Source organism: Gopherus evgoodei, chromosome 2 (assembly GCF_007399415.2).
Source record: "Gopherus evgoodei ecotype Sinaloan lineage chromosome 2, rGopEvg1_v1.p, whole genome shotgun sequence".
Classification (NCBI taxonomy): domain Eukaryota; kingdom Metazoa; phylum Chordata; order Testudines; family Testudinidae; genus Gopherus; species Gopherus evgoodei.
Genome location: NC_044323.1, coordinates 78,699,321 through 78,714,111, shown reverse-complemented (window position 1 = coordinate 78,714,111; position 14,791 = coordinate 78,699,321). Strand labels below are relative to the sequence as shown.

The 14,791-nt window shown below is 40.6% G+C and overlaps 1 protein-coding gene across 1 annotated transcript in view; it reads right to left on the bottom strand.

Moving 5' to 3' along the window:
* LOC115645872 (collagen alpha-6(VI) chain-like) overlaps positions 1-14,586 on the bottom strand; it is a 114,146-nt gene extending 99,560 nt beyond the window's left edge. Inside the window, exon 1 of the mRNA XM_030551082.1 lies at positions 14,519-14,586. The gene's annotated coding sequence lies outside the window, so the exon portion shown is untranslated. The remainder of the gene's footprint in view (positions 1-14,518) is intronic.
* Between the last annotated feature and the right edge of the window lie 205 nt (positions 14,587-14,791).

The window sequence follows — 14,791 nt, the reverse complement described above, 5'->3', positions numbered from 1 at the left end:
GAGACTTCTTTTTAAAAAACGTTTTATCTTATGTAAACTATGTGAAAACAATCTATTGACCAGAAGAAAAAGAAATGTTGAACCACAGCAATGGAGCCCAGGCTCATCTATTTTTGCATTTGCAAGCTCAGATGGGAAGATTTAATCTGTTGTTTTTGTGATATGGCTGAAGAGCCACTTCTGCTCTTTCTGCCTGGTTCCCAGCTGCCCTTGAAAAGCTGCCTGCTCTCTAATACTACCCTCAAGGTCTGGCCAGGATTGGAACTGAACTCCAGAGTACAAAGCACAGAATGTTAGCAGATGGAAGAAAATATACTTGGTAAACATTAGAACTAAAAGGGCTGGATGACCCCCTGCGCTGACAGGAGCAGAGGGGAGCCAGGTGGGTTGGTCCTGTGCAGAGGAGGGAATGAGAAAATGAGATGCAGCGACTATTAATTCTACGGCCTGTGTTATGCAGGAGACCTGACTACATGGATCCACATGTCCCTTCTGGCATTTAAATTTCACGAATATATGAGCTCCGCTTCATAATTGCCTGCTGCATTAGAGCCTGTCAAAGTCCCTCCAACCCCTATGGTTTTGGGGCTCTGCATGTCAGGATAGAGGGGTGGGAGCCAATGGTTTCCATGGTTTTCTCTCCTCCAGATCCTGTAGGTGGCTTAATATATATTATTCACACGAGTTAATGCTGCTCATTACCTCCAGCTTCTCCGTGGCTTCTCAAGCACAACTCCTGGGCAAAGCAGTCGATAGCACAGACTCTCCGAGAACCATTGTTCAGAGATGGGCAGAGGAATAGCTCATTACAGAGGTCAGACCTTCCCTGCAAAATCCCACAGATCTGCAAAGATGGGAGAGGAGTGTCCCACAGACACCTGGACTCCTCAGGCTTGGATCCCTTGGCCTGAGCACTTCCACTGCCCCCAAGCCCTTCCACTTTTAGGGGAGCAGTAGAAAGAAACTCCATAAGCTGAGCAGTATGAAGCTTTCTGGACCTCTGTCCTCTTCCCTCAGTTTTTCTTCAGAAGAGTAAAACATGGTCTAAATCAGTGCCTGGGGTAAAAACGTAGCTCTGTGCTCTACTGTCATTTTCAAATTGCTCTTTCTGAACACTACCTCCCCTACCACTGAAACTTCTTTGCTAAGACCAATTTTAAAACTTAAATACATTATCCTATGAGTTGGGGAGTAACTATATAAAGTACATAAAATGAATTGCAGAATTATCTTAATAAGACAAAACAGTTCTATTGATGTTGGGGTCTCAGGGAAGCCAGCTCAGGCCACTCCATTAGGGTGAACTGCAAAGAATGGGGTAGACAACCCCCAAAGCTGGTGAATATTCCAATACTTAGGTTTACCAGGCCAGCACAAAACAGCTTCTTCACTGGTTACTCAGAAGACAACACCACAGTTCCCTTAGAGTAACCAAGCCTTGGGCTTCCACCTAGGCTCCCAAGTCAGATATGATGAGGATTAATGAAAATCTTATTTCATCAAATAATAAAGGTTCTACCAATCCCAAAGGATCTGACACATGTTATGCTTTCTATACGATTTGTTGCAATTATATAACAGTGGTAGAAATAATGATTTGCATGGTTATATTTTAATTAGACAATGTCACACCCCTAATGCGAGATTGGTGTAGAAGAGAGCAATTAGAGCTCCTGGATACAATTTAAAGACTTTCCAACATTGATGTGAGCTGTGTTTATATTGAATTCCTTGCAATGCTTTGACCCAAGTTAAAAACCTTAGTCCATACTTTGTGAAACACTTTAGTGATCCAGGGTTTGGTCTATGTGTTGACATTAATGTTCTTCAGAGAGCATTTACTCTAAGGTTTTCCTTAACGTAGGCTCCCAGTTTAACCACTTTGGGGTTTTTTTGGTATTTTAGAGATGAGTGAAGCAAGACTATAAGGGCACTTGGCGTTTCAAGGGTTAACTCACCTTTCTTTTTTCCCGTGTTAGCTAGGTAACTTGCCTGGGCACCATGTCTTAAAGTGACACAACCATTTTCTATCATTATGTTTGAACTACAGTTCTCCTGCTTTTCAACTATCAATTTCTGCATCCACAAGGTATCCTACACGTTATAGCTTACTAAGAAATCACATGACAAATCCAAAGTGTCCATGGGTCTATTCGCAAGGCTCCTCTGCTGTGTAAAGCCAGGAATTCAGCCTTTTCCTTGAACCTGAGACACAGACTGTTCACTTTCAATATTACTTAACAAAGCCTAGCCACACTATATTTTTCCAAAGCAAATTCAATGGATTCATTTTTACTTGAAAGACTTTGGCCATTAAGCATCAACACACTTTCCTCATAAGAGAGACTGTTTACTATCAACAATGGCCCATTAAGAGTTAATTGAAGTAATAATACCTTTTCACCCCCACTAGGCACAGCCATTGACTTTTTACAGACTTCAAAGACTTCACTAAGACATTCCTTCCCTCCTGCAATATTATGAACTGCAACAGATTCTTTCTGAGCTTTATTTATGTCCAGAACTGACTTTGGCACAAGAGACAAATTACCAAACTCCTTCTGAGTTTCACTTATATCCAGAATCACCTCTGGCCCAGCAGAAGGATATTTACATAACCCCCTTTCAGGCAAGCTGCTAGACTCCATGGTCAAAAGGTTAAAAGCATCCTCTTCCTTGTTACAAGTTTCCGCACTGTCAGTGAGTAACATAGTCAAATCACCTTTATGCTTTCCTCGTGCCCTGGCTATATCATCAACCTGGTCAGACAAAGTTGTCATATCTTTACCCAGCAACACAGTAGCAACAGGCAAAATAGAAGCATCAGAATTGCTTAGTCCCTGGGAGCTATTTATGACATTAACTAGATGCAACCTAGGGTATGGCTACACTTACAGCTGTACAGCGCTGGGAGTTACAGCTGTCTTCGTATAGCTGTGTAGGAAAGCGCTGCAGTGTGGCCACACTGACAGCTACCAGCGCTGCAGTGTGGCCACATCTGCAGCATTTGCAGCGCTGTTGGGAGTGGTGCATTGTTGGCAGCTATCCCAGCATTCAAGTGGCTGCAACTTGCTTTTCAAAACAGGGGGGTGGGTTGGAGTGTGACAGGGAGCGTGGGGGAGACAGAGAGAGTGGATTTTTGGAGCTGACACTGTTCTCAGCTCCATGCCTTGCAAGTTCTAAGGACTGGAAGACACACAGCACCTACCTTCAATCATTTTAAAAGTTTTGACCCCTTTCCCCACCCCTCTCTTATTCACTAAATGCAAATTATGCACTCCTAAATAGCCTTCAGACCACATAAGCAGCTGCTCAACACGGACTCCCCTCTCCCCTTCTGCTGTGTGGCTTCTCTCCTCAAGCAAATAGCTGTGAACATTCCAAAGCAATTCCCCTGCCTCCTCTCGCTCGCTGGAGCAAACAGCAGCTGTGTTTGTTTTTTAGATAAGTAGCTCCGGGGAGCTCGAAGTTTAGCCATTCTTCCGGTTTGTTGTGGACAGGAATTCTGGGATACCTCCTAATACCCTGGAGGCCAATAACAGCGCTTTTGGTGGCCACACTTGATGAGCAGCACTGCATCACCAGCGCTGCAATCGTTACACCCCAAGCAGACCAGGTGTACAGCCAGCGCTGCAGCCAGGGAGTTGCAGCGCTGGCTGTGCTTTGCAAGTGTGGACACAGAGTAAGTTGCAGCGCTGCAACTCTCAAGTGTAGCCATATCCCTAGTTACAATGTAATTCCCATTGTAGACACAAATTTAGGAACATTCTGTCCTCGGCTTCAGTTAAATCCAGAATCAGCTCTGAGACAACTGACAAACTTTCAGCCGTCATAGGCTGACAGGCTTCTTCTGTCTGCTTTACAGACAGAGAAGAGCTGGAGAAACATTCCCATTTAACAGACAAACAGCTTTTGATATTGTTTCCCTTGTCCCAGCATACATGGCTGTTCACAGAAAATTGCTTGGAGAGTGGGACAGCTTCTTTAACATGCAAGTTGCCACTTCCAACAAACGCATTGCTGCTTTTCCCAGGCAGCAGCTCATCATACTGAGCTACCTTAAGTGGATTACTTTTATATTGGTTAGGCTCACTTTCACAAGCTATACTAGCCAACAATCCAACACTGACCAAGAATGTATCCCTTTCTTCCTCAGCTAGGGTTTTAACCGGATCACCAACTTTAATTTGCTCTAGAAAAACATTTCTCTGATCAATGAGTACTTTCTGTGCTTTATCTAATTCCAGGAGTACTTGTGGCACCTTAGAGACTAACAAATTTATTTGAGCATAAGCGTTCGTGGACTACAGCCCACTTCATCGGACGCATAGAATGGAACATATAGTGAGGAGATACGTTCTCTGTATGTATATATGTTCCATTCTATGCATCCGATGAAGTGGGCTGTAGACCAAATTTGTTAGTCTCTAAGTTGCCACAATCGAATGTTGGACAGTTGTAGGGTTACGTTAACATCTTTGACTCTTTGGGGCCCATATATTGCATCTAAATTTATCTAACAGGAGCCAGCGCGGTGCTCTTTCTCTAGCCTACTCTGGCTCCCCCTGGGACTTAGCAAATGAAGAATTCTGCTTCTCTTTCCGCCTCAGCCAGGGAGATGTGACCAGTGGATGCCTCCTCACAAGCCACTTGAAGATCACATCACACTAAATAATGCAAAAACTTGACCACAGAAAATACACTAGGAACACCAGGAACAAACCAAACCTCAAATCAGCTGTTTAAGGAGGTTTGATCTCACACAGTGAGGAGCTCTTATTATACAGTACATGCCAGGAGAAGGTGTCAATGAAATATGGTTTAAATAGAATTGAGTCTTCGTAAATTGTGACTCCCAGTTACATGTGAAGGTGTAGTGTGTAGAACAACAATGAAGAGGAAGAGAGACTGAAAGCTAGCTAACTCTTTCAAAGGATTTATAGACTGAGGGTTGATCTGCAAAAAAAGAAATGCTTTGAAAAGATTTACATTGTACATGATGGCCTCGTCTTATACAAAGCAGAAAAAAAGAACATCCATCTGGAGATCAGCTGAGGTCAACAAAAAGTACAGCAGGATTCACATGCAGAGAAAGACAGGAAGCAGACAATGTTTTCACTACCAGTGGACATACTGTCATCAGTATCCGATTTTCCTTTTCAATAATGGCAGGCCAGCTGGTGAATAAAATATTTGTGGAAAGTATCTGTGATGATTAAGATCATTGAAACTGCAACCTCAGATTTAGTAGTGACAGTCAGGCACAAATAAAGTTTAGCACATTAACCCAACATTGTTTATGATAAACATATTAATCTTAATCTCTTTAGAAAGATAAATAATTTACTCTGATTATACAACGATAGCAGCTGTCCAGATCTGATATCAGTGGAATGAACACGCAAGAAAGTTGGGTTTATGACAACTGCTCCCAACCTGTGACCTTACAAAGCTGTTTTATACTCATCTGCAAGGCATTTTTTACAGGAACTGGAAAAAATGTTTCTAGCAATTAACAGGAAAAATGAAGCCAGACCAGAACAAAGAAAACAAAATTAGAACTGAAAAAGAACATATGGAAACCTTAGGGGTGAGGGTCTCGGTTTTGAGAGAGGACACGAGGCCATGCAGTGGTAATTATCTTACCTATGTGTTTGAGCTCACCCTGTGAAATAATGAACAAGTACCAGAACTGAAGAGCTCTATAAAGCACTCCCCTCCCCTGTGCCTGGTAGGCTTTTATATTTCAAAAGGCTTGGTGCATCCTGACAACACCACTCAAGTAAGACACCACTTCTCCCTCCCCAGTGAAGCTCAGGGTCATATTGGGAAGAACTGGTCCCTATTATTTTCATAAATAATTATCCAATAAACTATTTCTTAACTATCAAGTAACTAATACTTGTGCATTTAAAGAACTGTTTGTTTCCACAGTAGACTAGACTGGTGTCCCTGCAGCAGTTTGGTCTACCATGATCATATACTAAGCAAAACCAGAAAGATCTGGAGGGGAATACAGAGAGGAATAAGCAATATGCACATTATCATGTTTTAAATTTGACTCATGATTGAGGAAAGCCTGTGTATCTTCACAGAGGAGTTCTCCTTCCCTTACTTTAGCCCGGCCTAGGTTAATTGCAAGTTGGCCCTGTTCCAGTGATTTGCTGGAAGGGGCTCTTAGGAAGCCCATTTTAGAATTCTAGCAGCTGGAAAGATGGTTGGGACTATTTCCCTGCCTCTGGTGAAATTCCACCATGATCTAGTGGACAAGGTACTGCACTCGGACCCAGGAGATCTGGTTCTGTTCCTGGCTCTGACACTGACCTGCCATGTCACCTTCAGTATGATGAGAAGTGACTTTATTTCTCTCTCGCCCTTTGGCTATATAAATTGTAAACTCCTCAGGGCACAGGTTGTGTTTCTTACCTTATATTTCTACCGTGCCTAGCACAAGGGGGCTCCAATCTCAATTGGTACCTCTAGATGTTACAATAATATTACTACCACTAATAATAAGAATGGTGACCATGTGTGCAATATTCCTTGAAGTGTGGCAAATTTTGATGTTCTTTAAGGCACCAAAAAGAATTCTTCAAATGCTAGAATGTGGTTTGATTTGGTGTTAGCAGGAGATTATTTATTTTGCTTTTGTTGAAGGTGGCAATGTAAGCGGAGTATATCAGATTTAGTCCCCTCTGTATTTAGGCTAAGGGTCCCCCAAAGGATTAGAGCTGCAAAGTACAGGAATCCTCTGAGTTTATCATATCAAATGAGCCTAAAGTGTGAAATAAAATCCATGTACACAGGCTTTTTAAAGTTCCAAGATCTGTGCTAGGAGCTGGCAGGGTTTCCACAGGAGGTTTTTGTTTTGTTTTTCCCAAGGAGTTTATTTATGCTTCTGCTGTGAGTGCTGAAATATTCATGCAAATCTCAGGGTAATGAAACATTATTAGCAATTATTCATCACAAACATTTATCCCATCTTGACTTGCTTTTCTGAGTGGAATGTAGTTGAGGGTTGAAATCTCATAAACACAGATTAGAGATTTGTGACTAGATATCTTTAGTTGGAAACACATAAAAGTGTCTCCAAATAACGTAGAAGAAATAGAGGAAGCCTAATTTATAAGACTGGGATTGTGTGTATGTTTCTGCATCATTTCTCAATAGTTCTGTGTAGAAGCCCTGCCTGCTAAATTCTAATATAATCTTCTTACACATTCTGCTCAGGTTCCTTCTCCAGAGCGATGACTCCAAATCTGCCTGGTCTGATTGCTTTTGAGAAGGGCACGGGTAGATTTCACTAAGCATGCCTATGAAATACTCCAGATGCTGTGAAGAAGAGGCTGTCCAATTTCCCCAGTGTACCTTCACATATCTTTCTCTCTGAGTTCTTAATAACTCTGGGCAATATTCCTGCCAAAGTTATTATACTCAGTTAAATTGAAATGGCAATGTCAGAGAGGCATATGCTAGGGAAATTTGGATTTAAGTCTTAAATATGAAATGCAACTCCAGATGTACTGGTCTCAGCATGATACCAGAAATATAAATCCCTAAGAGATGTACAGCCTAAGAGAGGCAGGCTCTGGCTGAGCTAAGCTTGGTACAACACAAAAGTTTGGAGAAAAGGGGGGCTCTAAGACACCTTTTTTGTTCCCCCAATCCTGGGGTCACCAAGGGGCTGATTCAGCCCCAGAAGCAATTGCTTTATGCTACTATCAAGGTAACGGCCCCCCTAGAGATCATTCTATTGTATGGGGATTGTCAGAGCATGAGGTTCTAAGGCCACGCCTGCTCTGGTCTCCAGCCCAACACACCATCCCCACTGGCTATGCACCTCTGGGGGATTTTGCTGCACAAGAGGAATCACCGGCTGCCCATTTAGGTAGCTTTTCAGGCTCTGAGCAGCACAAAACAGGCCGAAGGAAGCTCAAGATCTGCCCCATATAAGACTCTCTCTAATATCTGATTTAGGGTAGAATGTTGATGTGACTCTTTAAACCTGTTAGATGGGCTCTTCCTGTCCAGAGCCAAAAAGCAAGTGATCTTGGTTTAGAATCAGTTACAAAAGCTGTGGTACATGATTAGCGATGTGCTTGCACACCTGTGAGCTGACTATTTTAGTTTTCAAGTTTGTGAAATTCCTCTCAGTTTTGAAAGATGGGATCAAATTAGAAACTAGACTTCAGCTGTGGAAATTGCTCCTGACTTTAAGGTCCATTTAAAGGCAGTGCTCAGTTTTAGCACATCTCCAAAAGACATCACAGACCAACCTATGATGCTAAACAACAGAAATGTGGATTGATGCCGATCCCAGGAAAAACCTCACTATCCATGTTTAATAGCTGTTGGCAATGTTCCCCCACCACAGCCATTCTGATGAGCAGGAATTGCAGGGTCATATCTGCCATCCACCTTATGCTACAGCAACCAAATTATAAATGCTGTCTGGTGCTTCTTCCTGCGTTCGCTAGCACTCTCACGCTGGCATAGCCATTTTGTGGCCCACCAGGCTTACTTAGTTGGTAGACAAAACAAGTTCTTTCAAAGCTCTTGTAATTCTAGTGTGGCATAGACCAAAGCCATCATAGTTCTGTAGAGCGTTATGGAAGTGAACTTTTTCATAGACTCATAGACTTCAAGGTCAGAAGGGACCATTATGATCATCTAGTCTGACCTCCTGCACAATACAGGCCACAGAATCTCACCCACCCACTCCTGAAACAAACCCCTAACCTATGTCTGAGTTATTGAAGTCTTCAAATTGTAGTTTGAAGACCTCAAGCTGCAGAGACTGTTCCAGCAAGTGACCCGTGCCCCATGCTGCAGAGGAAGGTGAAAAAACTCGAGGGCCTCTGTCAATGTGCCCTGGAGGAAAATTCCTTCCCAACCCCAAATATGGCGATCAGTTAAACCCTGATCATGTGGGCAAGACTTACCAGCCAGCACCCAGGAAAGAATTCTCTGTAGTAACTCAGATCCCACCCCATCTAACATCCCATCACAGACCACTGGGCATACTTACCTGCCGATAATCAAAGATCGATTGCCAAATTAATTGCCAAAATTAGGCTATCCCATCATATCTTCTCCTCCATAAATTTATCAAGCTTAGTCTTGAAGCCAGATATGTCTTTTGCCCCACTACTCCCCTTGGAAGGCTGTTCCAGAACTTCACTCCTCTAATGGTTAGAAACCTTCGTCTAATTTCAAGTCTAAACTTCCTAGTGTCCAGTTTATATCCATTTGTTCTTGTGTCCACATTGGTACTAAGCTTAAATAATTCCTCTCCCTCCCTAATATATATCCCTCTGATATATTTATAAAGAGCAATCATATCCCCCCTCAACCTTCTTTTGGCTAGGCTAAACAAGCCAAGCTCTTTCAGTCTCCTTTCATAAGATAGATTTTCCATTCCTTGGATCATCCTAGTAGCCCTTCTCTGTACCTGTTCCAGTTTGAATTCATCCTTCTTAAACATGGGAGACCAGAACTGCACACAGTATTCTAGATTAGGTCCAACCAGTGCTTTGTATAACAGTACTAACACCTCCTTATCTTTGCTGGAAATACCTCACCTGATGCAGCCTAAAACTGCATTAGCTTTTTTAACAGACATATCACATTGGCAGCTCATAGTCATCCTGTGATCAACCAATACTCCAAGATCCTTCTCCTCCTCTGTTACTTCCAACTGATGTATCCCCAATTTATAACTAAAATTCTTGTTATTAATCCCTAAATGCATGACCTTGCACTTTTCACTATTAACTTTCATCCTATTACTATTACTCCAGTTTACAAGGTCATCCAGATCATCCTGTATGATATCCCAGTCCTTCTCTGTGTTAGCAATACCTCCCAGCTTTGTGTCATCCGCAAACTTTATTAGCACATTCCCACTTTTTGCGCCAAGGTCAGTAATAAAAAGATCAAATAAGATCGGTCCCAAAACTGATCCCTGAGGAACTCCACTAGTAACCTCCCTCCAGCCTGACAGTTCACCTTTCAGTACGACCCGTTGTAGTCTCCCCTTTAACCAGTTCCTTATCCAGCTTTCAATTTTCATATTGATCCCCATCTTTTTCAATTTAACTAATAATTCCCAATGTGGAACCATATCAAATGCCTTACTGAAATCGAGGTAAATTAGATCCACTGCGTTTCCTCTGTCTAAAAAATCTGTTACCTTCTCAAAGAAGGAGATCAGGTTGGTTTGGCACGATCTGCCTTTTGTAAAATCTTGTTGTGTTTTGTCCCAATTACCATTGACCTTAATGTCCTTAACTACTTTTTCCTTCAAAATTTTTTCCAAGACCTTACATACTACAGATGTCAAACTAACAGGCCTGTAGTTGCCTGGATCACATTTTTCCCCCTTTCTTAAAAATAGGAATTATGTTAGCAATTCTCCAGTCATGCGGTACAACCCCTGAGTTTACTGATTCATTAAGAATTCTTACTAATGGGCTTGCAATTTCATGTGCCATTTCCATTAATATTCTTGGATGAAGATTATCTGGGCCCTCTGATTTTGTCCCATTAAACTGTTCAAATTTGGCTTCTACCTCGGACGTGGTAATATATACTTCCATGTTCTCATTCCCATTTGTCATCCTATCATTATTCCTAGATCCTCATTAGCCTCATTAAAGACTGAGGCTAAGTATTTGTTTATATATTGGGCCGTACCTAGATTATCCTTAACCTCCATTCCATCCTCAGTATTTAGTGGTCCCACTTCTTCTTTATTTATTTTCTTCTTATTTATATGGCTATAGAACCTTTTACTATTGGTTTTAATTCCCATTGCAAGGTCCATCTCTACATGGCTTTTGGCTTTTCTCATTTTATCCCTACATCTTCTGACCTCAATAAGATAGCTTTCCTTGCTAATCCCTCCCATCTTCCACTCCTTGCAGGCTTTCTGCTTTTTCTTAATCACCTCTCTGAGAAGCTTGCTCATCCAGCTTGATCTACAACTCCTACCTATGATTTTTTCCCCCTTTCTTGGGATGCAGGCTTCTGATAGTTTCTGCAACTTTGACTTGAAGTAATTCCAGGCCTCCTCTGCCTTTAGATCCACAAATTCTTCAGCCCAATCCACTTCCCTAACTAATTTCCTTAATTCTTTAAAGTTAGCCCTTTTGAAATCAAAAACCCTAGTCCCAGATCAATTTTTGGTTATCCTTCCATCTAGTTTGAACTGAATTAGCTCATGATCACTTGAACCAAGGTTGTCCCTTACAACCATTTCTTCTGAGGTCCTCACTACTCACCAAAACCAAATCTAAAATGGCATTCCTTCTTGTTGGTTCTTCAACTACTTGGTGAAGAAATCCATCAGCTATCACATCCAGGAAAATCTGAGCCCTATTATTACTAGTAGCACTTGTCATCCAGTCTATATCTGGGAAGTTAAAGTCTCCCATGATCACACAATTCCCATTAGTGTTTACTTCATTAAAAACATTAAAGAGGTCTCTATCCATATCCAGATCAGATCCCAGCAGTCTGTAGCACACCCCAAGCACTGTCTCAGGGGAGGCTCTAGTAGCTTTCTTTCCCGGTGTGATTTTTGCCCAGACAGACTCTGTCTTATCCATTCCATCACTTCTTATTTCTTTACAGTTAATCTCATCACTGATATACAGTGCTACTCCACCATCTTTCCCCCTAAGCTAGTTGGAATCACATGAAATGTTTCTCTGGACAGTGAAACAAAATCCATTTTATATGAGGATCTGTGGAAAAATTGATGTATGACCGTAGTTTCACTCTCAGCAGTCCCTTACAAACTAGGCAGATATGGAAGGAAAGTACCAAATTGAGCTCCCAAAGTCTCAGAGTTACAGTTCAGGCTAATCTCTAATAGAAAGAAGTGTTTACATTAGAAAGTGTGTGAAAACAATGTTCTTATAAGCCAAGATTATCACTTGTAAACTCATTTTACCTTTTAACTGTCTTTAAACTGACCCCCCTGTGCAGATGCATTTTATATTCATGGTTAATGTGGCATCTGTGTTTTTCTCACAGAACAACACTGCTAGAGTATAAACATCTGGACAACATTATTAAACCAAATACAGTAGAAAAAACTGGGGTAACTTCCTGATGTTCATGAAAAGCCATGGACCACACAAGAGTGTTTGTCACACATTAATTTACAACCAGACTTACTCCCACAGAGTTTTTAAAAGATAATTTGCAATCAGCATGCAACCAATATACCAATTGCTAAGTGTAGTGTTCTTTTCTAAGGATAAGACATACAAATACATACACAAGTGGAAAGTCTGTCAAGAAAAACAAGAACAGCTCTATAAGTTATACGTGTTCGTGGTGCAAGGGAAAGGATTTTCTTAGTATGACTAGCTAAGGAAGACATGTCTAAAGTGAAAACATGATATTGATACAAACAGTGGAACCCCTAAAGCAACATTTCCTAAAATGTGGGGACATGCCCAATCCTCTTCACCTCTCCCCAGAGGACCATGAAGAACTAGTCAGGGGAGCAAGGAAGATCCTTACATCAGGATGGGAGAGCCTTTAATAACATATGGAAGGGTTGAAAATGAAACAAACTTTCAAAAGTTTGGGAAACACAGCCCCAATGGATGGCAACAATACAAAATTATCACAGCTGCTGTAACATAAAAAAGATTTCCCACGGTATATGGAAACAGCACAAGATTTTGAAGACAAACCGGAAATGCAAGAGAATGCAGTACTCAAGTTTTCAAAGCCCCAACAAAGGACAAAAGACAAGCCAGTTTGTTGGAGACCAGAGTTAACAGAAGGTAATGGGCTACATCATTTGGCTGAGATTTGGGGGATTTAGTCACACAGCTCCTATTAATTTTCAGGAAACCAGTGAGGCTGTATCCTTTAGTTGGCTTTGAAAATCTCAGATGTTATTCCTGTAGTGAAACCATCTGGTGCAATATTAATTTATGGCAATTTCAAAGTGACCATCAGTCCTGTATTCCAAGTGGATTAATAGCCATCACCATGCACTATTATGTTAAAAATTACACTTATCACAAACTATTAAAATAATTGAAATTCAATAGAAATAAGTATACTAGTTGGTACAAAAAAGTCTGACCACTGAACTCATGGAAGTCAAATGCCGGCACCTGGAACCAGCTTAAGTGCTAATTAGTTTTTGATAGCAGTAGCCTCTTCTGCAGGTACAGAGAGACTAATTTTCTTCATTTTTTGTTTATTCACCTAGTTTAGTTCAATGACTAGTTCATTCATAATTAAGAAACCAATTCAGAGTTGTTGTTTTTAAAGCAGGAAAGCTTGTTTTTCTCTTCCAATCTATGAATAGAAATTAGATCTAAGAGAATGAAAGCTACCATTTCTAAAATATTGAAGAACAGAATGGCCAGAAAAAATCAGTTAAATTCACTGACTACTTACTGCCTTTGTTTAATAAGTCAGTTAGTTGTAAATGCAAAACATGTTTAAGTAAACTTACTTTTAGTTTCTTATATATCCAGCACATTTAAGGTAGTTTTATTCAGCTAATTTAAAAAAATTGGAAAATACTGTTTTTGTGCATTTTTAACTGAATTCTAATTTCTATCCAAATGTAGCTGGACACAAATCACAAGTAGAAAATTCATCATTATCTGGTAAATAAGAATTGCATCATTCACCATTTTCTAACTTAATACAAAATATAGAAATTAAAAATCTAAATACACGTAAATTAAGATCTATAATTGCTTAAATAAATGTGTATAGATATTGTGCATCCAGATGGTTAGCAAAAAGAAGAATCAAATTTAGCATAAAGACTATATTTAGTTGGAAAGCAACATGTTTTAATAGTTACCAACCAATAAGAATCAATCTTTCTTTAGGCAAAATAAGTACAAATGAAAATCACAATTCAAATTGGTCATTTAAATCAAGGTTTCCTGCTTGCTGATTAAAATGATGGTTAAAACTGGTGATTTAAATCTCTTTGATTTAAATCAGTCCCTGCTGGCTGTCTCCAACCTCCTGGCAGCTACTTTAAATAAATAAGATTATGGATTTAAAGCAGATGGTGATCAAGCTCTCCATTTGCTACTGTCTATTTTGCCTTATTTCCCTAGAATCACAGGGACTAACTACTTCTTACAGGCTGCATAGATAGCAGGCATAGAACAACTTCATTGCTAGCTCCAAGAGATAACTTCATGGCCTTGCCTTAGGAAACTCTTATAGCAAATAATTTAAGAGTACGGTATCATGGAATCACACTCTAACTAATCAATTGAGGAACAAATACATGATGCCACGCAGTATTACTAATTGCTGCCAATTAGGTTAGTAATCCTTTAACTCCACATGCATCATGATCTCTCTGCACACTCTGCCTATTGCTGTACACACATTAGTCTTCCTTTTCTCTCTCTTTTTTTGCCTCAATTAAGCAGAAAGAATGATCTTGCTCATAACATGTTCTAGCCCCACCTCTATCTGCTTGAATGAATGTGATCAAATAGGTTTCTCCTACCTGGTGAAGCACTTCAGTTTGGTCTCTAATTTTTCTGTACTACCTTCATTCCTTAGGAAGTGGTCTGGAAAAGCATAAGCCCTGGAGTACAAAGAGAAAGATACACACAGCTTCAGTCCATATGTCTAGTTTTTTACATCAGTTTCTCTCATCCTCTCTTTCCTCAACCCAAAAGCAAATTAGAAGCCTACATTCATCCAGCAAAACATTCTCGTCCTACAAAACAGTGAAACAAATGAGTCTCCCCACGCCCACTTAGTTTCACTGAAACAT